At 43.4% G+C, this 13,941-nt stretch overlaps 1 long non-coding RNA gene across 2 annotated transcripts in view; it reads left to right on the top strand.

Moving 5' to 3' along the window:
* The window catches only part of LOC132761818 (uncharacterized), a 43,326-nt gene that overhangs the window by 18,659 nt on the left and 10,726 nt on the right, over positions 1–13,941 (top strand). The window contains exon 2 of one of the 2 annotated variants that reach the window (XR_010908992.1): positions 3,753–3,872. The exons of the other annotated variant lie outside the window; for it this stretch is intronic. This is a non-coding gene — a long non-coding RNA (uncharacterized lncRNA). The remainder of the gene's footprint in view (positions 1–3,752; positions 3,873–13,941) is intronic. 2 annotated transcript variants of the gene reach the window in all.

The following is a 13,941-nucleotide window of genomic DNA, read 5'->3' as shown; positions in this document are numbered from 1 at the left end:
ACATTTATCTCAGCATTAAAATACACTGTTTAAAACCGTCTCGATCATCTGCATTAAATCTAATTGACCTGGTAAGGTTTCCTGATACTGCTTTATTGCACTGTCCCGAAAGCTTGGTCCCACAGCCATATTTTTACCATCCTTCTGAAGGACAGGAGAGGGGGCCAATCTGATCTCACCAGGAAGGGAGTTCCATAGACAGGGGGCAATCATCGAGAAGGCCCTCTCTTTTGTTCCTGCCAATCGCTCCTGTGACAATAGTGGGACAGAGAGCAGGGCCTCCTCGGAAGATCTTAATCACTGCAATGGTTCATGGGGGAAATGCGTTCAGACCGGTAAATTGGGCTGGGGCCGTTTAGGGCTTTATAGGCCAAAGCCAGCATTTTGAATTGTGCCCGATAGCAACCTGGCAGCCAGTCGAGCTGATGCAACATGGTAGTTGTATGCTTCCTGTATGCCACTCCAGTTATTAACCCGGCTGCCTCTTGCTGGATTATTTGAAGCTTCTGAACAGTCTTCAAAGGCAACCCCATGTAGAGTGTGTTGTAGTAGTCTATCCTAGATGTCACAAGAGCCTGGACCACTGTGACCAAGTCTGGCTACCCAAGATACGAGCGCAACTGGTATTTACAGCTGTTTCAAAAGTATGTGTTAGAAAAATAACTTAGAATGACATAAAAATAGAGACTTGCTGGATCACACCAGAGGTCCATCTACATTCTGTTTGCACAGCAGTTAGTAGAAAGCTTGGCAGCAGGACATGAAGGCATCCATCTAATATTCTTCAGTTGCTGATACACAGAATCAACTCATAAAACAAAACCTCTCTTGACATCCTAAACTGTTCTGCTGTCCTGAGATGTCACAAATGATGACATCATCAGTACGGGAATATAAGTAAATTGCAGTCCAGTCATTCTCTCTCTGGAATGTGGCAGGAAGTGTCCTCTTGTCCACTGCAGGCAGAAGGCTGTCTTGGGTCAACACCATGCTCAGAACACAATGAAATGGCTTTAGCCTTTCTTTAAAATTAAGCATGGTGTGTACAATAGCTAGAGAATTTTCTCCCTTTCTCATCATTCTAGAACCCAGGAGCATCCTTTGATTCTGGAGATTCAGAATGAATAAAAGGAAGCACTTCTTCACATAGTGCATAATAAACCTTGTGAAATACATTGTCACAAGATGTCATGATAGCAGCCAACTTGGGGCCCTTTCAGACAGGTGAGAGATAGAGATAGAAAATATGTAGAAGTGTAAAAATAACAGTAGATGCCAAAACTTAATGCATGGTAGATTGTGTTGAATATGCTGTGTTTGCTGTAAAACAAACTATGTATAACAAATGTATTAAATTATGATAAAATAAATAAAATATATTTTTTAAAAACAAGATATCATGGTGGCAGCCAAATTGGGGTCCTTACAGACAGGGCCCATATCCCAGGCCCTGTAGGATTTTTACCTAAGGTGTCCAAATGACACCTCAGGTAAAAGAGAAGTAATTAGAATCAAAGCAGGTAAACCCTGCTTTGACCCAAATTATTTAGATACCCCGTTAGATCTGGGCCTTCCTGAAAGGTCTGGTTCTAATGGGGTAGAGGCACTGTGGGGACTCACTCCTAGGTACCCCCCCCCCCCCACACCAACTTTAAAAATAAAGGAAAACTTACCTGGTTGCCATTAGGTCTCTCTGCAAGCCTCCTGGAATGTACCAATGATGTGCCAGGAAGCAGGGGGGATCACTCCACCCCCCACCTCCTGGAGCACCCTTGGTATGTTCCCAAAGTCCAGCAGGTAAGCCTTCCTTTTTTTAAGGTTTGGGGTGTGGTTGGATGGCCCAATGCCATCCCAAACATTTTTGCAATGGCATGAGGGCAGCCAATGGGCAATGCCCGTTTTTTTGGGGGGGGGGTGAGGGTGGGAACTTAAACCCACTCTGAGGCAGATTTAAGTATAGTCTGGAAGTGCCCTTGAATTGCTTAAAAGAGGATCAGATAGAATAATTGAGATTAGGGCTTTTGTTGTTGTTATGAAGAACATTGCTTTCTTCTAAATTAGATGGAGATAGTCCTGAGGTGGTTGCTGATCTTGCCCCCAGCAGCTGTGACCCGTAGAAGATGCCTCAGTCTGCCTGATGATAGATCTCACCCTGACAGGTTCCGTTAATAAAATGCCAGGATTCTCCAGGTCTTTTGTTACATGCATCAGATAAGGGCTGAGACTTACTGCAGCTTGGTTGTGTCATAAAGTTACTTCCATTTGAAAGTAATACAGATGACTCAATGGTGATTTTGTTACAAGTATATGAATGTGAGCTCAAAAACTATGAGTTCCTTTGCTCCATCTATCAATCTGCACCTGAACATTTTCCAGTCCATGCTGTGCTATTTGAGATCTTTCCCTCCACACACATTGTTGTTTAGTTGTTGTTGTTGTTTTTAAAATACTGCTTTTGTCAAAGGCTTTTATGGCCAGAGTCACTAGGTTGCTGTAGGTTTTTTGGGCTGTATGGCCATGTTCTAGAAGTATTCTAGGATGCCTGTCATAGATGCAGGTGAAATGTCAGGAGAGAATACTTCTAGAACATAACCATAACAGCCCGAAAAACCTACAACAACCCAATACTGCTTTTGTTTTTATGAGAATAGGATCTATGCTACACATGTAGGGCTTTTGTTGTGGACAGCGTTGGATGTGGACTTCCATGTGAGGAATTGTACATGCACTTACGCATTGACATTGAGAGTGTAATGTGTAAATATGTGTAGTTACACATATACATGATACATTGGCTTACAATCTGCATTCATTGTCCTATTTCACTGTGTATTCTGTATGTAGTCAAGTAGTATATTGATAAGGTTTGTAATGGAAAACAGGAGGTTTATATTGGAAGCTAAATATAACACTAGTGGCATCTATTTATACTACATGGCACTAAATTGAGATCTTGGAAACATTTGCAGAATGAATTTGTCATTACTAAGTAAGACAAGATTTCCCATCAGGGCATCCTCTATATTTTTTGGATTATAATCCCAATGAAAACTGTCATCTAGGGGATAAACTACAGGATAAACTAGCAGACAGCTGTGTCCACATAAAATTGGATGTCATGGAGGCAAATGTTTGTCTTTAAATAAGGGTAGCCTCCAACTGCATAAAAAGAAGTGTCTGTGAGGTTTGGGGGTGTGTGTGAGGGGGGTTGAAGTAGCAAAAGAAATGTGTAGGTGGCCAAAATAGAATTGAAGTAACTATGCCAGCAGAGCACTGGAGAAGGAGGAGGTGGTGCTGGTGGTGATAGTTGTGGCAGTAGTAGAGCTCCATAGTAAGTCAGCAGAGTTAACTTGGGCAGCATTCTAAAATACGGAAAGGGATGGCAATGCAAAAGCCATCTTCATCAGAAGAGGAAAATGCTTTGCTGGTTCCCAGGTGTCTGATGAAGACTGGAATGAAAAACCAAAACAAGGATTCAGCAAAGCATATTTCTTGTGTGGAATTCCATCAAGGAAAAAAAAATATGGAGGAAGAGACTACAGGGGAATAAGTTGTTCTCGGGGCTCTATCAATGTACTATTTGTGAAGTTTAAAAAGATCACTGTTACTCTTTGTTCAGTAAGAATAGGGTTCAACACCTTTGATTTCTCATTTGAAGCTAAATTTGAGCACAATCCCAAGTCTAATAATAATAAATAATATTTATTTATTTATTTATTTATTTATTTATTTATTTATTTATTTATTTATAGACTGCCCTATCTCCCCGAGAGAGAGAGAAATCAGACCCTGGGTTGCTGTGAGTTTTCCGGGTTGTATGGCCATGTTCCTCATCAGCTTTCCTATGCGGTCAGTGGTTCCCTTGATGTATGGTAAGAACACTTTTCCTCTGGGTGGATCTTTGTCTTTACTCTCCTGGCTTATTCTTGGTCTTGTAGCTCTTCTGATGTCTGTGATGGAGTATTCATACATCAGGCTTTGCTGCTCAGTTGAACTTTATACTGCCTCCCCACTCATTCACACCCCTCAACAGATATCCATCTACAAGCAACTGTCTTGTAGGAAGGATTGCAGGAGAGAAAAGGAGGTAAGCAAAACACACCTCAAATATCTGCTTCTGTTCCAACTAGAATCATCAGCCTAAATTCAATTCTCAATGTATGGAATCTGTGGACCAAGCTCCCCTCAATTGATTGGATCTACACTAGCAGTTGGATGTAGGCTTTCCTCCCCATTCAGCATGGTTCACTGGTAAAAGGCACTTTTCTGTTTGAAATGAAAGCCAAAGTATAGGGCACCTATAACAGATACCAAAGCCAACCAGACTTGGCAAGTCAAATCTGTCTTCAGTAGTGTTGATGGCACAGCACCCTTCATAACATTGAAGGGCTAAAGGGCAGTTTATAGGCCAGTCCACAGCTCTATCTACTCTTCACTGCCTTTTGAGGCAGTGGCTTCATTTTGTTTAATGGTGAGATTAACTCTGATAACATTACATAGGAAGTATTTCTCAATATTATAACCATATGACTTTTTTTGCCTGATTAAAATTACAATGTTTGCCTAATATAACACAAATTCAACACCAAGCCCTAAAAAAGTTTTCCTGTTTCAAAAGCATAAAGAAACTATATTGATGAGTAAATGCGTAGCTGTAACTGCTTTTTTGCTTCCTTTCATCTCCATTTTGCTGTTTGCATCTCTGGAGTCCCCACCTTTCTTCCCATCTTTCTTGGACATGACACATTTCATTCTAGACTCCTCAATCTTTCCCATTAGGAGAGATTGCAGGTTGAGGGACAGACATAGGCACCTGTCACAGCTGTTGCATATCACTTCTCAGCCAAGCAATGGCCTCATCTTCTTCAATCTATCACCCCAGCTTCCTGCCAGGCTCACTGTCATCAAACGCTGCGAGGTTCCCTTGAGAGCCCCCAAAGATCTGCAAACAACTCACTCTTCTTTGCTCTTAGATTGATCCTCTCCAGCTTCATGGCAGGCTGGATAGATTGATGATGATTGTGGAGGATTCAAATGGTGACTGAAGAAATTGCTGACTAGTTGGCACAAAAGTGGGTAGACCCGAGTTTTCACAGCAATGACAAAACAGAAAGAAAAAATTATCTCTGTCTGCTTAATACATCATTACATAAACTTCTATCAAATCCATCTTAGGGTTCCCCCCTTCTTTTTCTAAACTAAAAAGTTTCTAATGTATTTGCTCTTTTCCCACATTAAAAGTGCTCTGAACTCCTGATTGTTTTGAAAGCATACACTGTTTACTTGATACCAAAATAGTACTATTTGCCCCATTACTCCTATAGTTCTATTACTCCTGTCCACCTAATTCCAAGAATACTGTTCCTGTGCTCAATAGGTGCCTGTCAGCTGTAATTGACTGGATGAGGGCAAAGAAACAGAAGCTTAATCCAGACAAGACAGAAGTGTCCCATGTCAGTTGAAAAATAGATAGGAGAATTGCAATCCAATCTGTGTTAGATGGGGTTACACTGTCCCTGAAAACTCAGGTTCACAATTTGGGGCTACTAAAATTCATCTCTGACTCTGGAAACCTAGGTTTTATCACTGGCCAGGAGTGTTTTGTGTAGCTAAAGCTGGTGCATCAATTGTGCTCATTCCTGGAGAGGTTGGATCTGACCTCAATGGTACATATTTTTATTATTTATTTATTTATTTCATCTACTTATACCCCGCCCTTCTCACCCCGGGGGGGACTCAGGGCGGCTTACAAAGGAGGCACAATTAGATGCCCAAATCACACAACAAACAATACAAAAGATAACAGTTCAACAATTAAAATGAAACATCAATACCTATTAAAATCATAAAAACTATCTCATGTCAGAGTCCATATATCAGAGTCCATATATCCATTCCATTGTCCTTGTCTATCGATAGGTCCTTTAATCAGTTGTCAGCATGGCCAAAAGATTGGTCCCACATCCAGGTCTTTAGTTTTTTCCTAAACGCTAGAAGGGAAGTCGTCGATCTGATCTCCCCGGGGAGTGAGTTCCACAGGTGGGGGGCCACCACTGAGAAGGCCCTGCTCCTCGTCCCCGCCAGTCTCACTTGTGCCACTGGCGGGGTCGAGAGCAGGGCCTCCCCAGAAGATCTTAAACTTCGAGGTGGGATGTAGAGGGAGATCCGTTCGGACAGATACACTGGGCCGGAACCGTATAGGGTTTTGTAGGTCAAAACCAGCACTTTGAATTGTGCTCGGAATTGGATCGGCAGCCAGTGGAGCTGATGCAACAGGGGGGTGGTGTGCTCCCTGTACGCCGCTCCGGTGAGCAATCTGGCTGCTTCTCGCTGGACTAGTTGAAGTTTCCGAGCAGTCTTCAAAGGCAACCCCACATAGAGTGCGTTGCAGTAATCCAACCGGGATGTGACAAGAGCGTGGACCACCGTGGCCAGATCCGACTTCCCAAGGTATGGGCGCAGCTGGCGCACAAGTTTTAATTGTGCGAAAGCTCTCCCGGCCACCTCTGAGACCTGGGGCTCCAGGCTCAGCGATGAGTCCAGGATCACTCCCAAGCTGCGAACCTGCGTCTTCAGGGGGAGTGTAACCCCGTCTAACACAGGCTGTAACCCTATACCCTGTTCGGCCTTCCGACTGACCAGTAGGACCTCTGTCTTGTCTGGATTCAATTTCAATTTGTTAGCTCTCATCCAGTTCCATACAGCGGCTAAACACCGGTTCAAGGTCTGGACAGCCTCCTTGGTGACAGGTGAGAAGGAGTGACAGATTTGGACGTCATCTGCATAGAGATAGCATCTTAGTCTGAAACTCCGAATGATCTCTCCCAGCGGCTTCATGTAGATGTTAAATAACATCGGGGACAAGATAGAACCCTGTGGGACTCCACACAACAACGGTTGTGGGGCCGAACAGGTGTCACCCAGTAACACCTTCTGGGACCGTCCCTCAAGGAAGGATCGAAGCCACCGCAGAGCAGTGCCTCCGAGCCCCATATCCATGAGGCGGCCCAGAAGGATACCGTGATCGACGGTATCGAAAGCCGCTGAGAGGTCCAGCAGAACTAACAGGGACACACTCCCCCTGTCTAGCTCCCTGCGTAGATCATCTACCAAGGCGACCAAGGCTGTCTCAGTTCCATGTCCCGGCCTAAAGCCAGACTGTGCCGGGTCTAGATAATCAGTGTCTACCAGAAACCCCTGGAGTTGTGTTGCCACCACACGTTCCATGACCTTGCCCAAGTAGGGGAGATTGGAAACAGGCCGATAGTTGTCAAATTGAGTGGGATCCAGTGATGGTTTCTTCAACAGCGGTTTTATAATAGCTTGTTTTAAGCTCGCTGGAAATTTTCCTTCCTGTAAGGAGGCATTAACCATCACCTTCACCCACTCTGCCAAACCCCCTCTGGCTTCTTTTATCAGTCAGGAAGGGCAGGGGTCTAGGATGCATGTGGTGGGTCGCACCTCTCCAAGGATCCTGTCCACATCCTCAAGCTGAACCAATTGAAACGAATCCAACAAAACTGGACAAGCAGATGCTCTCGTTACATCCCCAGAGACTGCCGTTAACATGACGCCAAAACCCGACCGGATCCGCTCAATTTTATCCGCGAAGGATCGAGCAAATGCTTCACAGCGAGCCACCGAGTTGTCCGAGGCCTCGCTTTTTGGCGGATTTAACAGGCCCCTGACAACTCGGAAAAGCTCCGCTGGACGATTCTTCGCTGATGCAATATTGGCTGTGATGAATGTTTTCTGAGCTGCCGCTATTGCCACACCGTAGGACCTTAAAAAGGCATTCAGGTGTGTTTGGGCTGGATTGGTGGGATTCTGGCGCCACACGCACTCTAACCTCCTCTTCTTTCGCTTCATCGCTGCCAGCTCCTCGGTAAACCAAGAGGCTGGTTTAGCTCGGTTACTCGAGAGGGGGCGTTCCGGAGCGATAGTGTCAATTGCCCTGGTCAACTCATTATTCCAACGAGAGACCAGAGCATCGACAGTATCACTAGCCAAGGAGGTGGAAAGATCCCCAAGAGCCGTCAGGAATCCATTTGGATCCATAAGTCTCCTGGGGCGGACCATTCTAATGGGTCCACCACCCCTGCGGAGGTTAGGAGGCCCAGTTAGTCTAAAACTGATCAGGTGGTGATCGGTCCATGGCAATGGGGCGATGGTCAGCTCCTCCATCCCGTCACCTTCATCCCATCCCTGGGCAAAAGCCAAATCTAAAGTGTGCCCGGCACTATGGGTGGGACCAGATATTAATTGGGACAGGCCCATGGTTGCCATGGCGGCCATGAAGTCCTGAGCCGCACCAGAAAGAGGGGCCTCGGCATGGACGTTGAAATCTCCCAAGACCAAGAGCCGTTGGAAGCTCAACGCCATGTCCGAGACCACTCCCCCTAGCTCAGGTAGGGAGACTGTAGTGCAGCGGGGTGGTCGGTACACTAACAGAATCCCTATCCTGTCCCGGTCACCTATCCTAAAGCCGGCACATTCAAAGGAAGATGATTGTGGGATGGGACACCTGATCAGTGGAATAAAGTCCTTATAGACCACTGCGACTCCGCCTCCCCGCCCTCCAAGCCTTGGTTGGTGCTGAACGGAATAACCTGGTGGACAGAGTTGGGAGAGATTGACCCCTCCCCCCTCGTCCAACCAGGTCTCCGTTATACAAGACAGGTCGGCTCGTTCTTCTTGGATTAGATCTTGAATGATAGAAGATTTTCCATTTACCGACCTGGCATTGAACAGCACCACCTTTAGCTTGGAGGGGCCACCATCCTGGCACCTCAGTTGTATATTGTCAGGAGTGAGTTTTGGGGTTGTCAAATTATCATTATTAATTTCGGGCCGAATAGTAACAATAATTTTTGGAGTTGTCAATGTCCTATTTAGAATTTTGGGTCGAATTTGCTTTTGTCTTTGATTTCTAAGATCTTTGGAGGTTGCCAATTTGTTATTGAGAATTTTGGGCCAAAATGAATGTTTTATACTCCCTTTCCCGTATCTCCCTCTCCCAGTCACCACCTCTATGGCGGCCCCTCCACCCACAGCCCCACCCCCCTCGGGGACGTTCCCTCCATTTCCAGCAGTTGTAATCTCAGTTGTGGGCGCATACTCATAGTACTGATTATCTGTCTCTGGGTCCCAATATTCCCACCTCTCAATGCTATTTATTCCTTCCAGTGTAGCAAAGGCTGTAAAGTGCACTTGTGTTGATGCTATAAAGTACACTTGTGCTAAAGTTGTTATAAAGTGCACTTGCGCTGAAAAAGCTATAAAGTGCACTTGTGTTAATATTATAAAGTGCACTTGTGCTAGAGTTATTATAAAGTGCACTTGCGCTGGAAATTTGAGGGATATCAATAGCAGCAAAGGTAAAGTGAACACTGACCTAGAGGTAGTATGCTGATGTAAACAGTTAGCAGGAACCCAAAGAACAGAACATAAAATGCAATGGCTATGACCACTTGACCTAGGATTTTGGACCACTTAGTCGAGGTATGGAATCTAGCAAGATCTAAAGTGCTTAGAGTAATGATATGAGATTTAGCAGGAACTAAAGTGCTTAGATTAACGTGACTTTGTGCTGAGATAGATAGTTCTAAAGTGCTCAATAATGCAAAGAATGTCTACTATAAATGGATTCACTTTCCAACCACTCAGTCAAGACAGACAGTTCGCACCGAAGAACCTAGGTCCTTAGGCCCGTGGAGCAAACAAGCCGGCACCCAGGGTCAGGTCTCCGGTTCTTCTTGGCCGTCTTGGGTGAAGATGATCCCAGCAGAGCAGATGGTAATCCGTAATGGAGACAATATATGCAATTATTGGTAACTCAGCAGCACAATTTTACGGATTGTCTGTTGTATAATGGATGTTGTTTGCACTTTTCGTCCTGACCTCAAGGTTGGAAGGATTCCAACATGCCTTAGCTACATCCTGTTCGGATTAGTGTAACACGCTCTATGAGGGGCTGCCTCTGAAAAGTGCTTGGAAACCTCAGCTGGTCAAAAGCGCAGAGGTCACATTGTTAACTGGAGCTGGCTACAGGGAGAACACAACTCCCCTGTTGCAACAACTCCACTGGCTGCCAGTTTGTTTTCGGGCATAATTTAGAATGCTGGGTATGACCCTTAAACCCTAAACAACTTGGTTCCAGGCTATTTAGCAGATTGTATCTCCCTGTAAAAACTGCCAGGACCGGAGATCCTCCCTTCTCTCAGTCCCACCTCTATCGCAAGCTTGGTTGGTAGGAACGAGAGAGCAAGCGTTCTCTCTCAGTGGCTGTCCCTCAGTTTGAATTATCTACAGCAGACTAACCTTTCTTTTCAGACAGGCTTTTAAAGAATAATGTTTTTAAGACCAAGTTAGGGGGTGCTGTGAAGTGTTTTAGGTTTGTAAATAAGATTTTAATGGTTTTAATGGCTTATTTTTAATAGTTTCAATGTTTAATCCTATTTTAATGTGTGTATGTTTTTCAGGTTTGAAATTATACATTGTGTTGTTTTCAGTGTTACCTGCTTTGGGTCAATTTTTAGACAGATAAAGTGGGATGGATATGATGATGATTATTTATATGGGGAATTATATTTTTATCATTAAGATTAATATATAAAATATCTCCTTGATGTTCACACAGCTACAATCTACATAACATCATAATAACAATGAATAAGTGATAGTATAAAATAATATTGTGCTCTAAAAGTCGAGGAATTGCAGTTCTTTCATAACCTTGAGGTAGGACATAGGGAATAGATAACAAATGTTATGTAAATAAATGTTGAATAAATATAATATACTTGTATATTCATTATACACTACAGCTGTGACCAATACACAAATAGTGAAGAGCCAGACTTGGTGAACTCATCTGTGTAGGTGCCTCTATGATTATCCTATTGACTAACTGTGCAGAAAGGGCCTCACCTTGGATGGTGAGGTGGGCTGGGGAAGTTATGTAGCAATTACATGCAAAATGCAACCTGTGATCCAGGGCATCCCTTGTCAGTTTGTATCTGGAGAAGCGCTGAACCACAGCAATGCAGGGCCCTGAAAGGTGAGCTGGATTTGTGTTCTCCAGAAAGCTGTGAGCTGTCAAGTGCCCAATGAAGAAGTTATTGAGAGCAAGTGTATTTTTCTTCTCTTGCCCTCCAGACAAAAACTCACTGGTAAAGAGAGACCTCTAGTGATGCTGGAAGGAAGCTACTGCGTCTCTCTCCAGTGACTGTCTTTAGCCAGGCATGCAGCACACTTGGGAAACCAGGAGTGCTTGATGGTCCAAAGGCATCAATTTCACCTTTTCCCTCTTTGCAGATTTTTCATGGAAAGAAAAAGATTCAATAAGCGAATGGGGAATGTGTGAAGGTTACAGATGAAAGACAACCATGTCTTGCACCTCACCTAAAATGGAACAGAGCTTTTATGTCAGAAAATTTAGTCTGAAACCATCCAAACTTTATTATCAAAATTGCAAAATGGAAAGAGAAAGGTTCATTTAACAGAGGAAAGTCTGCTTTTATTTATTTATTTTTTTGGCACATCCTGGGGAAGTGACTGGGAAACACACTAGCTATTGTGAATCTGTTGATCAGGTGAAATTAAAATGTGCCTGTTGACTTATGTCATGTTCCAGTGGTCCAGAAGAACTCAAATATGGTCAGCGGTCTCACCATTACTACACCATTGCAACGAGAGTGACTGGTCTCACAAAACCCTCTTAAAGTGCCGAGGCTTATTAAATACGGGTTTCTGTGGGTAAGCAGATGGCGACTACTGGATGGCGTATGTTCTGTATCAGAAACTAGAGCTGATGTGGTCTATCCAGTGCAATTTTCTGAATCAGCACTCCAAATAACCAAACCAAATCTAAAGTTGACCAAAAACCGATTCGTAACCCTTTTGATACTATTGTTGGAGAGTGGTCTCTGGTCAAAAAAAGGTTGAGAACCACTGTTATATAGTGATGAACTGGGTCCTATTGCTTCCATTTCCTTTAAGCTGCATTCTTATGTATACTGCCAAGAAGCAGGAGAAAGCTATGTATAAATATGTGAAAGGGTGTCATAAGGAAGAGGGAGCAGGCTTGCTTTCCGCTGCCCTGGAAACTAGGATTCTGAGAAATGGGTTCAAATTACAGGAGAGGAGATTCCACCTGAACATTAGGAAGATCTTCCTGACTGTAAGAGCAGTGGAACTCTGTCTTGGAGGGTGGTGGAAGGCCCTTCTTTGGAAGCTTTTAAACAGCCAACCGTGGGGTGTATTTTGATTGTGCTTTTCCTGCATGGCAGGGGGTTGGAATATATGGCCCATGTGGTCTCTTCCAACTCTCTGATTCTAACTAAGCTCCCTTGAATTTTAATTTCTTCACACTCACTGGAGTTGGCAGCACAGGACCTCATGAGAGAGAAACACAGTGAAGTTAAAAATTGCTTTTTTTAACCTAAGAAAACACCTATCTAGGAATTTCCAGGTTCTCCAACATTTTTATTGGATGCTGAATGCATAGAAGTGCCAAGAGATTCCTATAGAGAACAATTTTCATCAAACTGATGAATAATCAAATCCGCAAAAATCAAATGTACTTGGAGAGCCAACTGTACTTTCAAGTAAGTATATGCAGAATAGTGTTTCTCTGTGTTAAGTCATTATGATACTATGTCTGTTAAGCACTGTGTAAGTTTCTCATTTCTTTATCAAATTCCAGAATGCTACCTATGTTCAATCTGTTGCAGCAGCAAAAACTGTGTCACTTCAAAGACAAATTCATTTGTTTTGATATATGTCCTCATAGTCTAGTTCATCGGAAACATGACATATAGTCCTCATGTAGCAGATATATCACGTGTTCTGTGGATTTCCATTTGTTTGATCTGGTGCCATCCACTGTAACAACATTCACAGGAATAGCCATGTTACTTCCCAAAGATAGTGGGAACCAACAATGCTGGCAGGATATTTGTTGTTATTTGCCATGAAGTCAACTTTATTGTATACTGACCATCCACCAAGCTCTATTGAAAAACATTCAAGTATGGAGGATCTGTCACCCTCCAAAGCAGTTCATTCCATCACCAAACAACTCTTAACAGCAAATAATTATTCCTGGTGTTTAAATAGAACCTCTTTTCTTTTAATTGGAATCCAAACCTTCCACTTTTTCTACTGCCTCCAGCATTGTAAAGGGTCGTCATCACAATATGGCCAAAGTTAGGTATTAGTAGTTCTACAAACAGTATATTCAAAGCCAAATATGTGAAGAAATGTCTAAGCTATGCAATTATTCAAGCATGAACACAGTGCATATTGCCGTGTTTTTTTCATGCCTCTGATATTCTAGGGTGAGGCATAGTTCACTTTTCAAAATACAGAAAATATAGTATCAGAATCAAAATATTTATTTATTTATTTACCATATTTATACCTTTCTCAGCCCGAAGGCAACTCAAAGCAGTTTGCATTCGGCACAATTCGATGCCCCCCAAACATATAAATACAATTAAAATGTTAGCATATAAAACACAAATTCATAAAAAGTCAATAAAAACATAAATCCTTAGCATCTCCTTACTGAAATCACCACTCCATCGCATCATCATTCGTTCCATGGTCTGTCGTTGCCTGATTACAATGCATTTGCAAATGCTTGCTCGAAAAGCTAGGTTTTAACCTTTTTGCAAAATGTTAAGAGGGAGGAGGCTGATCTAATATTCCCAGAAAGGGTATTCCATAGCCAAGGGGTCACCACTGAGAAGTCCCTGTCTCTCATTCCCGTCAAATGCATCTGAGATGGAGGTGGGACCAAGAGCAGGGCCTCGAATGGATTGTAGCTGCCTGTGAGAGACCCTTGTCACAAACCTGTTCTGTTCCTCATCTTTACATCCTATTAAGCCCCATCCAGCCTGCTTTTCTACATCCTAGCCTGTGTGTAAATCCACTGGA

The sequence above is a fragment of the Anolis sagrei genome, chromosome 1 (genome assembly GCF_037176765.1).
Source record: "Anolis sagrei isolate rAnoSag1 chromosome 1, rAnoSag1.mat, whole genome shotgun sequence".
NCBI classification, from domain to species: Eukaryota; Metazoa; Chordata; class Lepidosauria; order Squamata; family Dactyloidae; genus Anolis; species Anolis sagrei.
This window is presented reverse-complemented; position numbering and strand designations above follow the sequence as displayed.